General features: G+C 41.4%; 1 pseudogene; it reads left to right on the top strand.

The window, feature by feature from the left end:
• Positions 1-12,090: 12,090 nt before the first annotated feature.
• LOC121269838 overlaps positions 12,091-16,907 on the top strand; it is a 121,611-nt pseudogene continuing 116,794 nt past the window's right edge.

Below are 16,907 nucleotides of genomic sequence, written 5' to 3'. Positions count from 1 at the left end.
CTCATATTCTGCTCCCGGGAGCTTCACTAGATTCAGCCCCATGTACACAACAGCAACTGTGTTGCCCTCATTCACCCTCTCTCCTACCTGTTATGAACAGGGAGAACTACTTGCAATCTTCAGTGCTCTGGCACTGCCATGATACGTAGGAAGAACGACATTTTTTTTTAAATGGCTCGACAGCTGACGTTCAACAGATCACAATGAGATAGCTACTGTATGAAACCCTGACCTGGAACCAGGTTGTCTATGGCTTATTTACCACCATTTTTCCCTATGAACATGTGCTAATGGGAGAAAGGCAGTGCTCCTGACCCAAAAGGAGAGGCACTACACACCAACCAGAGTCAGCCAACAGAGGCCAACCAATGAGAGACTAAGGTGTTGTTACATTCGGGGTGATTCAGGGTTAGAGTCCAGTCATAATCCCACAGATGGGAAGATTCAAAATATTGGCTCCTCAGATGCATATACCAAATGCCTGAGCCTGTCTTTCCTCTCATACTGAGTAGGATTACTATAGCAACAAGAGGTAATCAGCATGGTAAAAGTAACCTGGCTCATGGCAATTCTTTGTTCTGTCCCAGGCATGATCTTAGCTATATTTACTTTCTCATGATACCTATCCACGCCCATATCATTGTAGTGAAATTTTGAAAACTAGTTAGCTAGGCTTCCATGGAATTGAGGTGCATCCTTAGTGTATGAGATCTTTATACCATAAAGATATATTCCTGACATCAGACATTTTCTGGCCTCAGACTGGGCAATTACCATTTGAATAATTTTGGCAGACAGGCCAGCCTGCCCCAAGCAGTTTGGAAAATGGAGAAGTATAGCAGCAACGGGCCTCAAATGCCTGTGTGCGTAACTTTGTTAGAGGCTACCCTAGTGATTGAAGGCATTTTACAAAACTAGCATAAGTATTTTAACTGATAGAATCAAGCACTTGTGATTGATTGCATTCATTTTGGTACCTCCACCAGCAGATGGCAATGCTACACACAGGGACCAACAATTTTGTTTTTCAATGCCTGTGTGTTTATTTGGACCAGATTACGTGGTGTGAAAGGGATTAAAAGTTTCTTCAAAATGTCCCTTATGTTGAATGCTGCCATGATGCAAGTGACAGGAAATATGGCAAATGATATGCTTACATAATTTACATATTATTACACGGTGTCCACCAACAAATGGCAGGAAATCCTGGAAACTGCAGGCTAAGTGGGGTGCTAATGGATTTGATCCCTGTCGTAATCCGTGAAGCTGGTGTATTTCCAAGAGAAATCGAGGGTCCTTGAGCTCCAGGTTACAGTAATGGAAGACTACACATTCTCTAATCAGAGTGAAAAGTTTTCTTTATTAGAGAGGCGTACAATAAGAAATGGAGTATCTATTATTTCCAAGAGTATCTGTGCTAGAAAATTATGCTCAGTAATCACCAGGAACATATGAACATACAAATTCAGAGCAGGAGTAAGCCATTCAGTGCCCTGAGCCTGCTCCACCGTTCAATAAGATCATGACTGATCTGATTGTGGCCTCAACTCCACATTCTGCCTACCCCCACTAACCTTTGACTCCCTTGTTGGTCAAGAATCTATCTACCTCTGCGTTAAAAATATTCATTGACCGTCCCTCCACCATTCTTTGGGGAAGAGAAATCCAAAGATCCACAACTCTCTAAGAGAAATAATGTCTTCCCATCTCCATGTAAAATGGAAGATCCCTTATTTTTAAACTATGTCTCCTAGTTCTAGGGGAACAAGGGGAAACATCCTTTTAGCCTTCATCCTGTCAAATCCCCTCAAGATCTTACATGTTTCAATTAGATCATCTCTCAATCTTCTAAATTCCAATGTATACAGGCCCAACCTGTCCAACCCTACCTGGTGAGTTAACCCCCCCCAGCCCCACACAATCCCAGGTATCAGTCAAGTGAACCTTCTCTGAACTGCTTCTTACGCATTCATGTTCATTCTTAAATAAGGAGACCAAAGCTGTACACAGTATACTAGATGTGGTCTCACAAATGCCCTGCACAGCTGTAGCAAAACATCCCTACTTTAATATTACATTCCCTTTGCAATAACCGACTGTGGCAAACTAGGATGTTGTCATAACAAACAGCCCCACTATCCCTGGTCTTCGTCACAAAATTCCTTGCTGTCTCATGAGCTCTCTAGGAATCCATTTAATTATGGGGAATTTGGACTTGAAGTTAGGTGAATGAAAACACATTCTTTAGCAAACTGAACTCAGCACTTGGAAAATGTGGACCATTATGTCATTAATTACTTCATTAGTTATATATGCAGAAATAGCTTTCATGTAATTAATCATTGTATTCCATGGACTGTGCAGAGCTCTGGAGTAGTTGAGCAGTATTAAGTGACTATCGAGTTATTCTTTCCCAGCCACATAAACAAATCAGTGTTCATGCTTAATGTTACTCACTGAGATTATAATACTTCTGCTGGGTGGTGTGATCTATATGTTAATAAAGATGAGAATTTCATTACAACTTAAGCAATATACTGATTTATTTTGGACCATTACATAAGAGTTGGATTTTCATGCCTCCATCCATGTTGGAACAGGGGCAGAAGGGCTTTAAAAATGTTGTGCAGGACCCAATTTCAGGATTCCCATCCCCATTCCTGTTTACAGCAATTTTTGTCAGCACAGGATAAAGATGCAGGCAGTGAGCTGATACGCGGCACTCCCAACATTGTCAACTCCATTGCAAGGGTAGGCATTTCAGAACCCCCATAATTTTGATGGAATCAGGTCAGCTTTTGCAAGAGGCATAGTTCATGGCTCCTCATCTCAGAGGAGTCGTGAATCATGGGGAACTCTTGTCTGGAGTCGGGAAGATTTGACAGGCAAGATTATTAGATAGTGTTTGATTAGTTTTTTTTAAAGTATTTAATTATATGTTTAAGGCTTTTGTATGGCTTTAAGTATGTTTTCAATGCAATGGTTGAGCATAGGACTCTGTTCTTAAAAAGTAATAGACCATTAAATTGACCAGCATTGTGAAAGGGTTCAGATGCAACAGAGTACTTTCTACTGGGGATAAAGTCCTCTTCTGCATTGTACAATATGGAGAATCAGATATGAACATATTCAAGGGACTTTATGATTTGATTTTCCCATTGATTTAATGTCCTGACAAATGCTGAGTCTTTGAAGCACTCCTCTAGTATCCACTAGGTACAGGGCCAGTGAGCCATATAATAACACTGGCAAGTCTTTGAAATGCTCAAGAAATTAAAAAAAAACAAAACAGGCATTCAACATTCTGTTTTGTGATGAAACTCAAATACTTATCTTCGAAGGTTGGGAGCTCCAGTTTCCAGTGAGCCCTGGGCCTTCTGCGTATGCGGCAGCCGGGAAATGGTCGGGCATGCACAGTTCAGGATTTTTATGTTCTTTAGGCTGGGAACCAGCCCTGCACACCTGCACAGAGGAAAAGAAGTAGAACGGTGTGAAAAACAGGACAGATGACCTGATAACAGAGCGCCAGCATGCTGAGTGTGTCCTAGAGACCAGGACACAGGAGGGAGACAGGGTGAGGTCCCAGGGGAAAGTCCGAGGCAAGGACAAAGAGAGAGATCAGAAAGAAGTCCCAGCAGTCATGTTAAAAGAAAGGAGCAGAGCAATAGGCTCCACGTGAAAGAGAGAGCTGCATGAAGGAGACTTGAAGCAAAGTGGGCTTGAGAGAAATCCTGAAGATCTGAGGGGGCAGCAGAGGGTTGGTGACTCCTTTCTGCGGGGTTTTAGCATGCCTGAGGATCTGAAATTGTGTTTGGAAAGTGAGGTTTGAGTGTACTCAGAGATCCAGGGGAAAGGAATCTCAGAAGGTGAGACTGAATCTCTGTGTGATGGGCCATTGTTGCAGCCATCTGAGTGGGAGCGACATTTGGAGAGAATTCCAAGGCTGGATCTTCAAATCTGGAGCTTGGAATCATTCATGAGAAAAACAAAGTTTCAGTGAAACTGGTTGGCTCATAATGTGACAAATGTCTGGATGGGATTGAGAAATCCATAGAATCTGTTTTGATGATTTACTTTGGAATATGCTTCGTCTAACCACAGTACACCTCTTAATTCATAGGTATCTCATACTTACCCTAAATATTAGAGTATAAGATAGATATTGTTAATTGTTTTTTCTTTCTGAATTTGTATGTGTCTGTAAAGATATTGCTGGGGAAAGGAATAGCGTGAATTTGAATTGTATTCTTGTGTTTGTATTAAGATCTTTCTAACCTTTTTGTCTGGTATAATATAGTTCATTTTTCTTATTTAATAAATATTTTATTCTGTGTTAAAAGTTCATCTGCAGACTCCTATGAATTTGTTCAGTAACTTTCCTCCATGGTTTCTAAAAAAATGTAGGATCTATCAAGCCAGATTCCACTCTGTGATCTGACGTGTCCAGTATTAACATCAAGTGGGATTGTAACACTTTGGAAAAATAAAAGTCACTCTTATATTCTCATAAAAATGTCAATCATACACAACTAGTGAAATACAATTGAAGAAACTTTTACTTCCCTTCACACCTGGTCCAAACTGGTCCAAATAAACACATTGGCATTGAAAAAAGTTCAAAGAAAGATTAAGTTATTACAATCTCATAAAAATGTCAATCAAACAGAGCTGGTTGTCCCCTTTGCAGTTGAGTAAATATTCCCTGACTAGGCTGAGTCCATTAGTCATTCATGAAGCTCAGGCAAGCATTCATAATGAGGCTGTCTGGCTACTGCATCAACAGAAGCATGCCGAAGATGAAAATCTGGCCAATCGTCTCACTTGCCCAATTTATTTTACATTTCTTTGTGCCCATACATTCCTTATAAATCATTTTATAGCATTTCTTCATATAAACTTTAGAGAGTTAAAATATTGCTCCCTTTGCATGCTATTCCATTGCTTATTGTTATGTTCTCCTCCACGATTTACATTTCAATGTATGGACAGGAATCTCAATTTGTTTATGTCCATCTCTAGATTATTGTATGATTAGGTTTCCCTAACTTTTGATTCCAAACTTAATCTCCTGGTCAAATACTGCCTAAACCACCACCATGCCAATAAAAACATCACTATTTTCAAAAGATTTAACATTGAGTTTTGTCTTCTGACTCACTTTGAACAAATTTGCCCATTAAGTATGATATTCTCAGGTCATACCATTGCAGCCTGATTAGCATTCTTTGTATTTATTTTCAGCAATCATTCAATGCTTATTAATAGAGTAATTAGCCACTTATAATCCATTTCAACTGTAAGGGCATAGGTGTACACAAACCAATTGAAGCTTTCAAAGTTCCTTCTCAATCTATACATTCTCCTCACTCATCTTTGCCAAAACTACCAATTTTTTCAGGATCACTCTTTAAGAGCAAGGCCTCCTTTCAAGACTACCAAAGTTCTCCTTAAACTGCTTTGCCTTGGCAACTCATCTCTCAGCTCAACATGTTCATGGGCTTCTTTGTCACCAAGATTGAGACCGTGCATTCAGCTGTGTCTGCTTCTGTTTCCTCCCCTACAGCTGAAGCTGGGTTTCTCCCTAATTTCTCTCATCTCCCCTCATCTGTTCAGCAAGCTTATCTCATCCGCAAGCTCCTGCTCCTTTGAACTCTTGCCTGTGAACCACACAACTTTTCTCCCTAACCAACATGCAGCTGAACTGTGATTGGTGGACTCTCCTCAGGTACTATCTCTCTTTCACCACTTTCATCAAACCCTTCAAAAAAATACATCCTCAACTTGTCTGTTCTTACAAAGCAGAACCCGTCTCGAATCCCCCTTTCCTCTTCAAAGTCTTTGAACATGTTGTCATTTCAAACCAATAGCTATCTTCACCACTATTTCCTGTTGAACCTCTCTAATCAGATGTCCAATTCTGCCGTAGCACCAAAACAGCTCAAAACAAAGCCATAAATGGCATCCTTTTTGGCTCTGATAATGGCGCATTATCCCTTCTCATCCTCTTTGAGTCTACACAGCCTTCGACGTAGTCTTCCTTCAATGTCACTCCTCCATTGCATGACTGCTCTCTCTTAGTTCAATTTTTACCTTCCCAATAGTAACAAGTGTATCTCTAGCAATGGTTTCTCTCCCCATTCCTGGACTGTTCTGTTACCTCTGGAGGTCTCCAGATCTATCCTTACACCCCCGCACCACCACCCAACATCACCCCTCCTCCCCCCACCCCATCTAACACCCCAGCTCTCTCTCATACACATGTTGCCCCTTGGGGATATCATCTGAGACATGGAACCACCAAATAATGTTCCAATTTTGAACTGGTTTCAGGGTAAGCCAAGATAGATGGAAAGGAGATTGAACTTTAAAACAATATAACAGCAGTGATCAGTAGTTCAGCTTTTTACAAACGTACAGTCTCTCTTCTCGAAGTAAACTGCTTCAAATTGATTGCCATTATCAGATACTGGTTATTAAGAGAATAGCTCCAAGTGGGTTACTTAAACTGATATGAAACAAAGACATGTGCAGAAGTAAATCAATTCTATACAAGCACATGCACTTAATAAGTGGAGAAAAGGCAATGCTTTAACACAGAGTATTCTAATTATATCTAGTGTAGCATTACAAAAAATGATGCATTTCATTAATGGTGACATCATCCAAAGTCACAGCGTCAGTTTCCACGTGTAAGTTAATGACACCACCTGTAAATCATCACCATCTCTCTCATCTCAGCTTCTCCACTGTCCCTGAATTGCCAGAATGTTTGTCTCGACATCTAGGCCTGGCAGCATCTGTGGAGAGAGAAACAGTGCTAACGTTTCGGGTTCATGACTTCAAGAAAAGTCATATTTGACTTGAAACGTTAATTCTGTTTCTCTCTCCACAGATGCTGCCAGACCTGCTGAGTTTTTCCAGCATTTTCTGCTTTATTTCAGATTTCCAGCACCTGCAATGCTTTGCTTTTACTTATGTCTGACATCCAGTACTAGATGAGCAACATTTCCTCCAGCCATAAATTGAGAAAATCGTAACCATCGTCTTTGGTTCCTGCCACAAACTTCATTCCCTTGTCACTGCCTCCATCCCTTTCCTTGAAATCTTTGAGGCTGAACCAGGCTGTTTGTAACCGCAATGTCATATTTAGCCCCAAGATGAGATCTCAATCACATGTCTGCACAATCACTAAGACTGATTACCTCAATAAACTTGAGATTGTCCAAAACTCTGCTGTCTATGTCCTAACTTGCACCAAGTCCCAACATCACCCAGTTCCCCCTGCTTTAGCTCCTTTGCTGCTGAAACACACATCCAAGGCTTTGTTACTTCCAGACTTTTTTCCAATGCATTCCTGGCCAATCTCTCGCGTTATACCTCAATAAACTTGAGGTCATTCAAAACTCTACTGTCTATGCCCTAACTTGTACCAAGTCCCATTCACCCATCACCCCTGTGCTCGCTGATCTACATTGACTCCTGATTAAACCACATGTTAATTTTAAAATTGTCATCCAGTTTTCAAATCCCTCAAGGCACTGTTGTTGTTGTTATAAAAGCAGAAAATGCTGGAGAAACTCAGCAGGTCTGGCAGTATCTGTGAAGATAGAAACAGAGTTAAGGTTTAGAGTTCATATGACTCGTCTTATGAACCCCTGAGCTATTGTTTTTGCTGTTGTTGTTTAAAACTGTACTGTACGTATGAAAGAAGTTTTAGTAACTTTCTGATTATTTTTGAAACAACTTGCAAATACCGTCCGTAGGATTTTATGTATCATATTAGGAATGTAGAAATGTAGGACTTAGGAGCAGGAGTAGGCCATTCGAGCCTGCTCCGCCATTCAATAAGAGCATGGTCGATCTGATTGTGGTCTCAACTCCACTTTGCTGTCTGCCCCCCGCATAACCCTCAACTCCCTTGTCTATCAAAAATCTGCCTAACTCTGCCTTGAATAAATTCAATGACCCCACTGCTTTCTGGGGTAGAAAATTCCACATACTAATGATCCTCCCTGAGAAAAAATGTTATCTCATCTCCATGTTAAAAGGGAAACCTCTTATTCTTAAACTGTGTTCCCTAGTTCTAGTCTCCCCCACAAGGGGAAACATCCCTCTGGTATCCACCCTTTCAAGTTCACTCAGGATCGTATTTTCATATTCTTCTAAAATCCAATGGGTATAGGCCCAACTGATTAAACCTTTCTTCATAAGATAATACCTTCATCCCAGGAATGAGTCGAGTGAAGCTTCTCTGAACTGCTTCTAACACAATTATATCCTTTTTCAAGTAAAGACACTAAAGCTGCACACAATATTCCAGATGTGGTTTCACCAATGCCCTGTACAAGTGCAGTAAAACTTCCCTCCTTCTAACTTCCATTCCCCCTTGCAATAAATGCCAGCATTCAATTTGCCTTCCTAATCACTTGCTGTACCCGTGTACTGACTTCTTTGCGACTTTGAAAATAAAACAAGCAGAAATTGAGACAAAAAAGAATGAGCTCCAGGACTGGTAACTTAATACATTAGAAGGAATTTTAACTCAATGATGCACTAGGCATGGGATCTGGTAGCATGCAGGGAAGCTAGAAATAATACACTCCCTAACAAGAATGTGGGTGTACCTACATGACATGGACTGCAACAGTTCAAGAAGATGGCTCACCACCACCTTCTCAAGAGCAAGTGGGAATGAGCAACAAATGCTGGCCTTGCCTGCAATGCTCAGGTCCAACAAATGAATTTTAAAAAAAACATAGCACATCTACCAGTGGATGTTAAATTCAATCTCTGAATTGGTATTTGATTCTGGATTTTATCCCGTTTCCTGCTGGTGCTGCTGGTGCTGCTGATGCTGCTTCCCATCCCAGGAAGATGGCTTCTCATCTGAGATCCAAGCTAAAACAGTATAATTGCTGCAACTGCCATATCACAGATGCAAAGTGGAGGTCAGATGCGCAAATCTCCCAAATAAGAAAAGTGATCTTCCAAGTAATGAAAGCTGTTGTTGTTGTTTAAAACTGTACTGTACGTATGAAAGAAGTTTTAGTAACTTTCTGATTATTTTTGAAACAACTTGCAAATGCCGTCCGTAGGATTTTATGTATCATATTAGGAACATAGAAACGTTGGACTTAGGAGCAGGAGTAGGCCATTTGAGCCTGCTCCACCATTCAATAAGATCATGGTCAATCTGATTGTGGCCTCAACTCCACTTTGCTGTCTGCCCCCCCACATAACCCTTAACTCCCTTGTCTACCAAGCAGCAAAAGCAACCTGTAAAATAGTGAAAAGATAAAAGCAAAATACTGCAAATGCTGGAAATCTAGAACCAAAACAAACCCGCCCCCCCCAGCGGCATTCCGCATGGATTGTTCCCTCCAGGACACCCTGGTCCACTCCTTCATCACCCCCTACACCTCAACCCCCTCCCACGGCACCTGCCCATGCAACTGCAGAAGGTTCAACATCTGCCCTTTTACTTCCCCCCTCCTCACCGTCCAAGGGCCCAAACACTCCTTTCAAGTGAAGCAGCATTTCACTTGCACTTCCCTCAATTTAGTCTACTGCATTCGCTGCTCCCAATACGGTCCCCTCTACATTGGAGAGACTAAACGGAACACCTTCAGTCTGTCCGCAAGCATGACCTAGACCTCCCTGTCACTTGCCATTTCAACACATCACCCTGCTCTCATGCTCACATGTCCGTCCTTGGCCTGCTGCAATGTTCCAGTGAAGCTCAATGCAAACTGGAGGAACAGCACCTCATCTTCCGACTAGGCACTTTACAGTCTTCCAGACTTAATATTGAATTCAACAATTTTAGATCATGAACTCTCTCCTCCATCCCCACCCCCTTTCCGATCGCCCTTTTCCCAATAATTTATAATTTTTTTACAACTATATATTCTTTTTCTTTTCCCTCCTATTTTTAAATTTTTTTCAATCTATTGTTTCATCTCCACCTTTTAGCCCATTTCGATCCCTTCCCCCCACCCCACCCATACTAGAGCCATCTGCCACTAGCTTGCTTCCCTTAATGTCCCCATTAGCACATCCTTTAGATAATATCACCACCATTCACACCCCTTTGTCCTTTTCTCTATGACATCTTTGGCAGTCTCTTCTTGGCCTCCATCTATCACTGGCCCCCTATCGAGCTCTCCTGTCTCCCCCCACCCCCCACTCCCTACCAGCTTATATTTCATCTCATTTCTATATGTCGTAGTTCTGATGAAGGGTCTTACGGACTCGAAATGTCAAGCATATCCCTCTTTGCAGATGCTGTCAGACCTGCTGAGCTTTTCCAGGTATTTGTGTTTGTGCAAAATAGTGAAATTGAGCTCTGAGAACAAGTACTGCAAGCAAAATCCTTTCAATAAGGCAAGGCATGAGCCGCAATTTCTGTAGTTATGGGAATTTTTGCGTAGTAGTTATGGTTTTATTTAGTGTGTAATGTACCTTTAAGAATAATACTTGTTAGGCAAGATCACATGATCTGTAGTAAACAATAGGAGAGTAGCACGGGCTACCTCAGCAGTGTGGAGATGGAGTTGGAGTTGAAAACATATGTGTAGTTGCTGCTGAGTATATTGTAAATAAACATAAAGATTCCACCCAAGAAGTGTCTGCAGATCAACTCTATCACTAATAGTACAGCTCAACCACCCTACAACAAATTGGCTGTGAGGATAAAATAGGAATGAACGGAAGAAATCAAGTTCGAAAGAAATCGGCACTTTACATTGCACAGTGATTGTAAGGTGCATGCTCCATATGATTCGAAGAAGCTTTCCTCTCTCAAAATGCCACAATTTTGGAGAATTGATCCCTTTGAACCAGCCACAGACAACTGGTCTCATTACATAGAATGCATCACATTCTTTTTTCAAGTGAACAAGATTACGGGGGAAGAGAAGAGGTGAGCAATCCTCTTGAGTACTTGTGGGAGCAAAACCTACAGGCTGATTCGAGGTTTGACGGCACCCAGTGCCCCAGATTCGAAGAATTTCAATGAATTGGTGGACCTCGTAAAGAGTCATTTCCAATCCAAGCCCTCAGTCACGATGCGGAGGTTCAGGTTTATTCACAAAACGGAGCCCCAGGTGAGACAGTTACAGGCTACAAGGCAAATTTGAAGCAGTTAATGGAACATTGTGAGTTTGGTGTGACTCTGAACGACATGTTTAGAGAATGTTTAGTGTGTTGTGTGAAAGAGGACACTGTTCAGAAAAGATTATTGTTCGAAGTAAATCTGGATTTCAAGAAGGTGCTAGAGATAGCACTGACCATGGAAAGCATGATAAGAGATTCAAAAGCAATAGGAGGTGCGCAAAATGGTGCCGTTCTCCACATCAGGCAGGAAACCTCAGCCGAAAGAGGCGTGAAAAAGCAAGACTCTGCCGAGAAGCGGGAAACAGCCACCACTAGCTGAAGAATAAAGAAAAATAACTTATCTGTGAAATCAAAGAATAATTTTAATAGAGGTGGAAATAATCAGTCTTTTAATGATTGCAGTTTTAAAAAATTGAATGGTACTATTGCCACAGAAATGGACATATGATGACGCAGTGCAAGAAAAGATTCAAGCAGGCTTGTAAACAAAAGAAGAAGCCCAATGAAATCTACAATGTAGAAGAGCCTGAACAACAAATTCAGACATTTACTCATTGTTTAATCTGAAAGTTGGAAAGACAGAACCAATACTTGTCGCAGTGAAAGTAAATGGCAAACCTGTTAGAATGGAAGTGAACATGGGAGCTTCCACTACAGTAATTGGGGAACATACCTTTAGATATTTGAATAATGGTGAACATCCATTAAGTTTAGAAGAAACATAATACAAGCTAAAAACATATACGAGTGAAGACATTCAAGTAAAAGGCATAAGTAGAGTAACTGTCCATTATGGGAGCCAATTGGCAAAGCTATCAGCGTTAGTATTGAGAGGCAGAGGACCAAGCCTTCTAGAGTAAAATTGGCTAAGGGAAATCAACATTGATTGGCCAACTGAGATTGAGATTCCAAAAGGAAGCTGGAAGCATCCCTGTTTTGAAAAAAGAGGGTGTAAGGACTCAACACTCTGAAGAAATGCAGGCTGCCTTAAGCCACAACCTGGAAGAACAGCAGAAGGAACTCGAAGAGGACCTGCTCGATGACAGAGTTCGAGACGAGGTGAGCCATCTTCGAAGGGAAAAAGAAAACCTGTTCAAAGACTTTCACACACTACAAGATGCTCTCAGGGCAAAGTTTGTACCTCTGGAAAAATATGAAAAGAAACAGAAAAAATTCAGCACTTCTTAGAACAAACTGAAGAATGAGGCAGAGAAGACACAACAAGGCTCAATTTTCCAAGAGGCAGCAAACAAATACAAAAAAGAGACAGAAGAGCTGAAGAACCAGCTAAATGAAGCCAAAGAGGCTTTGGAAGCAAAAGTTGCAGAATTTCCCAAGAAGCAGAGAGGTAATGAAATTTTGGGAGACTCAGCCTCTGAACTCAGACAAGTTGAGCTTACATCTGAGAAAAGTCTGGCCAACAGTGAAGTCAAAAAGAAGGCCAAGATTAAAGTCTGCATAGAAAGACAATGCAGAACTATTAACAGGACTTTAATTCTGGCGGCATATGAATACACTTTCGTACATTGGCCTGAGAATCAAATCGCAAACACCAACACCCTTAGTCATTCACAGCCTTTACTAGAAAATGATGAGCACGTCCCAGTTCAACAGGGAACTTGTTTTATTGTTAAGTTTCTTAGATTCCTTGCTGATATGTGTTTGACTGATCAGAGACTGGACAAGTCGGGATCCAGTCCTATCTCAAGTACGAGAACAAGTGCTACATGGTTGGTCACAGGAGCCCGTATCTGATGAAATTAAACCGTACATCGACAGAAGACATGAAATAACCAGCCAGGATGGCATCTTATTGTGGGGAGCATGAGTCATAGTTCCTCCAAAGGGAAGGGAGCCACTTTTAACTGAACTACACAATGCCCATCCAGGAATTTCCCGAATGAAGACTATAGCACGCAGCTATCTATGGTGGCCTGGGAAGGATGGTGAAATAGAAAGTTTGGTAAAGCACTATGTGCAATGTCAACAACTGCAAAAGTTGCCAAAGACAGCTCCATTACACCCATTGGAGCAGCCAGGTAGACCCTGGGTGTGGTTACACATTGACTACATTGGACTTTTCCTGGGAGCAATGTTTCTGCTCATTGTTGATGCCCATTCAAAATAGTTGGACGTATATGAGGTGAAGTCACCAACGCTGGCCGCCACAATTAAGAAACTATGTCAGAGTTCTGCCATTCACAGACTATCAGAAGTAGTCATTTCCGATAACAGTATGGCATTTACGTGTGCTGAGTTTCAATGGTTTATCAGCCTCAACTGTACCACTTATGTGAAAACTGCACTGTACCACCCTTCCTCAAATGGACAGGGTGAAAGGACAGTTCAAACATTCAAGACAGGCATGAAAAAGTTAACTGGCGATTCCTTGGCAACCAAGCTGGCACACTTTCTTTTTCATTACAGGACCACCCCTCACACAACAATAGGTGTGGAGTATTGTTGAAACATCATCTCAGGGTGAAATTGAGCTTAATAATGCTGAATTTAGAGGTGAAGGTGGAAAGGAGTCAGGGAAGCCAGAAAACTAGACACAACTGGCATAGTCGCAAGAGGAAATCTGCCATGAAAAATTTTGGAGAAGGACCAAAGTGGTTACCGGGTGAAATAAGTGCGGTGACTGGACCCCTATCTTACCACATGGGGCATTGAAGGCCAGATCATCCATAAGCATGTGGGCTATTTAAGGAAGAGAGAGACAATTCACCAATATATGGTTCCGCCGGTGATCATGACTTGGTCCGTTAAGGATACTCAACCCAGGACTGACATGTCTGGTGTTCCTCTAAGAGTTGAGGATACAGAAGTGCCCATCGAAGCACCTGATGTTCAGGCAACTCCGGAAAAGAAGGTTCCTGACAAAGAATCTGAAGTTGTGGCACTGCGATACTCCACACGTACTAGGAAACTACCTGAAAAACTGAACTAATAAATTCTTTACCTAGTGTAAATATTACGTTGTCTTAAAAAATATGTACATGTAAATGTAATATGTGTAGCTGAGTTATAGGGGAGGAATGTAGTAATTATGGTTTTATTTAGTATTTAAGAATAATTCTTATTAGGCAAGATGACATGATCTGTAGTAACCAATAGGAGAGCAGCACAGACTAACTCAGCAGTCAGGGTAGAGATAGATTTGGAGTTGAAAGCACATGTGTAGTTGCTGCTGAGTATATTGTAAATAAATTTAAAGTTTCTGCCCAAGAAGTGTCTGCAGATCAACTCTATCACTAATAGTACATATTGGCCACCCTACAACATTTTGCCTGTCATTTCTTCAGTCCCCTAAATAGCCACTCTGCCCTCCCTTTGCTTTCACTGACTAATTCCAGGAAGCGCAAGAAATCTGTGCTTTCACAGTTAAAGTTGAGAACCATATTTACAAAAAAAAAGCTCTTAGGCACCTACTAATGTATTTCAAAAAGGCAACGCACAACTTCCATGGGGTGGGGGGGGGTTTGCTCACTTCCAGCCTGATGCGTTGCAGTTAAATGCAGATGTCAGTTAGGCAGAGGTAGCTTCCCTTTATTCCGATGTTCTGTCAATTTTAGTGTCTTTAGCACACCCTCCACCCCACCAGACTCTCCCAAACCCATTCACTCTTGGAAGTTAAAATTCCTTCCATTGTCTTTTCAACTCTGCATTTGTCGGTTTGATTCAAGACAGAATTATGGAATAGAAGACTATCATTTAAGGGTCCTGCCGAAAGGAGTTTGGGCAGTTTTGTTGCAATTCCTACAAGGCTTGAGTCAACAGCATAAAACTATCCACAATTACTGCTCTCTTGGCCCTAAACACTGAAATTCCCTACCTAAACCTTTCTACTTCTCCCCACTCCTTTAGGACGCTCCTTAAAACCTACCTCTCTGACCAAACCTTTGGTTACCTATCCTAATATTCCCTTTTGTGGCTCAGGGTCAAACTTTGCTTCATGACACTCCTGCAAAGCACCTTGAGACGTTTCATTATCTTAAAGGTTTAAACTTAAATGCAAGTTGATGTTGTTATAAATTGATAACGTCACTCAAAGAAGTAGGACTGTTACTGTACGATTGTGATTGAGACACAAAACTGGGTTAGAATGTCAGGAATTTAAGTCGCTGAGGGAGAGAGAAGACTGTCAGATTCTATGCTGTGATCTGCCACATTCGAAATGGACTGGAATTGTACCAAAAGCCATATTGATTTGGGTGTTTTTTTACTTGCCCAGAACATGTATGCACCTGATACAGGCACTAGGCCAATTGGCTTTCAGCACCATCGTGCTCACTGCCATTACGTTTTCATGCAAATTTGTCTCTTTTATTGGCCTGCTGCTCCAGTTAAATTTTAAACAATATTGAACCACTTGCAAAGCTTTTCTTTTGGAAAATTGGAACTAATTCCCAAACTAATTTACAGCATTTTAATACCTAATGGTCCCCTAGTTTAAAATTATAGTGCTTTGAGTCTTGAACAGCCGACGCTTTTATTTTCACATGAGGCCTGGTTTATAATAATAGCCAAAGTAATTCCAGATCATACAGTCCTTACTGGAAATCAATGTAGCTCTCATGACTGATCGGATAAGAAAGTAGTACTAGCCACAGCTGTGGCATAAATTATGCCAAACAATTGAGCAGCAGCAATGTATTCAAGAATTTGTAACTCTTTCAAGTACAAACCCATTTCCTTCTGTTTCAGATGAAGTTACATTGTTTCATAGTTTGCCATTGTGAGATTTGAACTCTTGATTTTGGGGTTATAAACCCAGTACCATAACCACTTGGCTACTTAGGCCAAGCCTTCAAGAATTTGTATCCCCACACTGTAGAGTAAAGGTTAACATCAGGAGCACCTGATACTGATTTAACTGCTGATGTAACTATGATGCAAAGTCACGTGATTAAGAAAGTGAGATCTGGTGGGCAGCAGAAGTACAACCAAGTGTGGAGTACTGAGAAATATATAGATCTGTAAGTGAACAAGAATTGTGTTTTTGTGAATAACATTCTAACGGTAGCGTTCTTAGGGTAATAGGCAAACCCTAAAGAAACCCTGAACTCAAGATGGAACTCAAGATGTGAGATAGGTGGCATTCATAGACAAAGAAACAAGGCCCCAGCCTTCCCCGTTCAGGGTCAAAACCCTTATTTCCAACCCTGCCCAGACAAAAAGATACATACACCTACCTTCCTCCGATTTTTCAGGGTAATCTTCTGGTGGAGGATCCTGCAGAACTCAGTCAGTGCAGGAAACCTCAGAGGGAGCAGCGGAGAGAACCCATGCAGAAGCCGCGCCCCCTTTTTTATGGCACCAGTTGCCATATTCTGCAAGTAAAGGGTTTAAATGTTCCAAAACTTCTTTAATAAGTTACAGAAATCGCAGGAACATAGGAAATAGAAGCAGGAGTATTCAGTCCTTCAAGCCTGTTCTGCAATGCAACTAAGTCATTGGCTGATCTTCTATCTCAACACCATTTTCCCATACTATTCCCATATTCCTGGACATATTTAATATCTAGAAATCTATCAATCTCTCTCTTGAATATACTCAATGACTGATCTGCCTCCAAAGCCCTCTGGGGTAGAAAATTCCAAACATTCACCACCCTCTGAGTGAAGAAATTCCTCATTAGCTCAGTCCTAAATGCCTCACACCTTACTCTGAGATTCTGTTCCCTTGTTCTAGACCCCCCACCCCCTCCCAGCGAGGGAAACACCCCTTCTGCATCTACCCTGATTGAGCCTTGCAAGAGTGTGTTATGCTTCAATGAGATCACCTCTCAT

This window comes from Carcharodon carcharias, chromosome 1 (assembly GCF_017639515.1).
Source record: "Carcharodon carcharias isolate sCarCar2 chromosome 1, sCarCar2.pri, whole genome shotgun sequence".
Classification (NCBI taxonomy): Eukaryota; Metazoa; Chordata; class Chondrichthyes; order Lamniformes; family Lamnidae; genus Carcharodon; species Carcharodon carcharias.
Note: the sequence above shows the minus strand (reverse complement) of the source record. Positions and strands in the feature narration are given on the sequence as shown.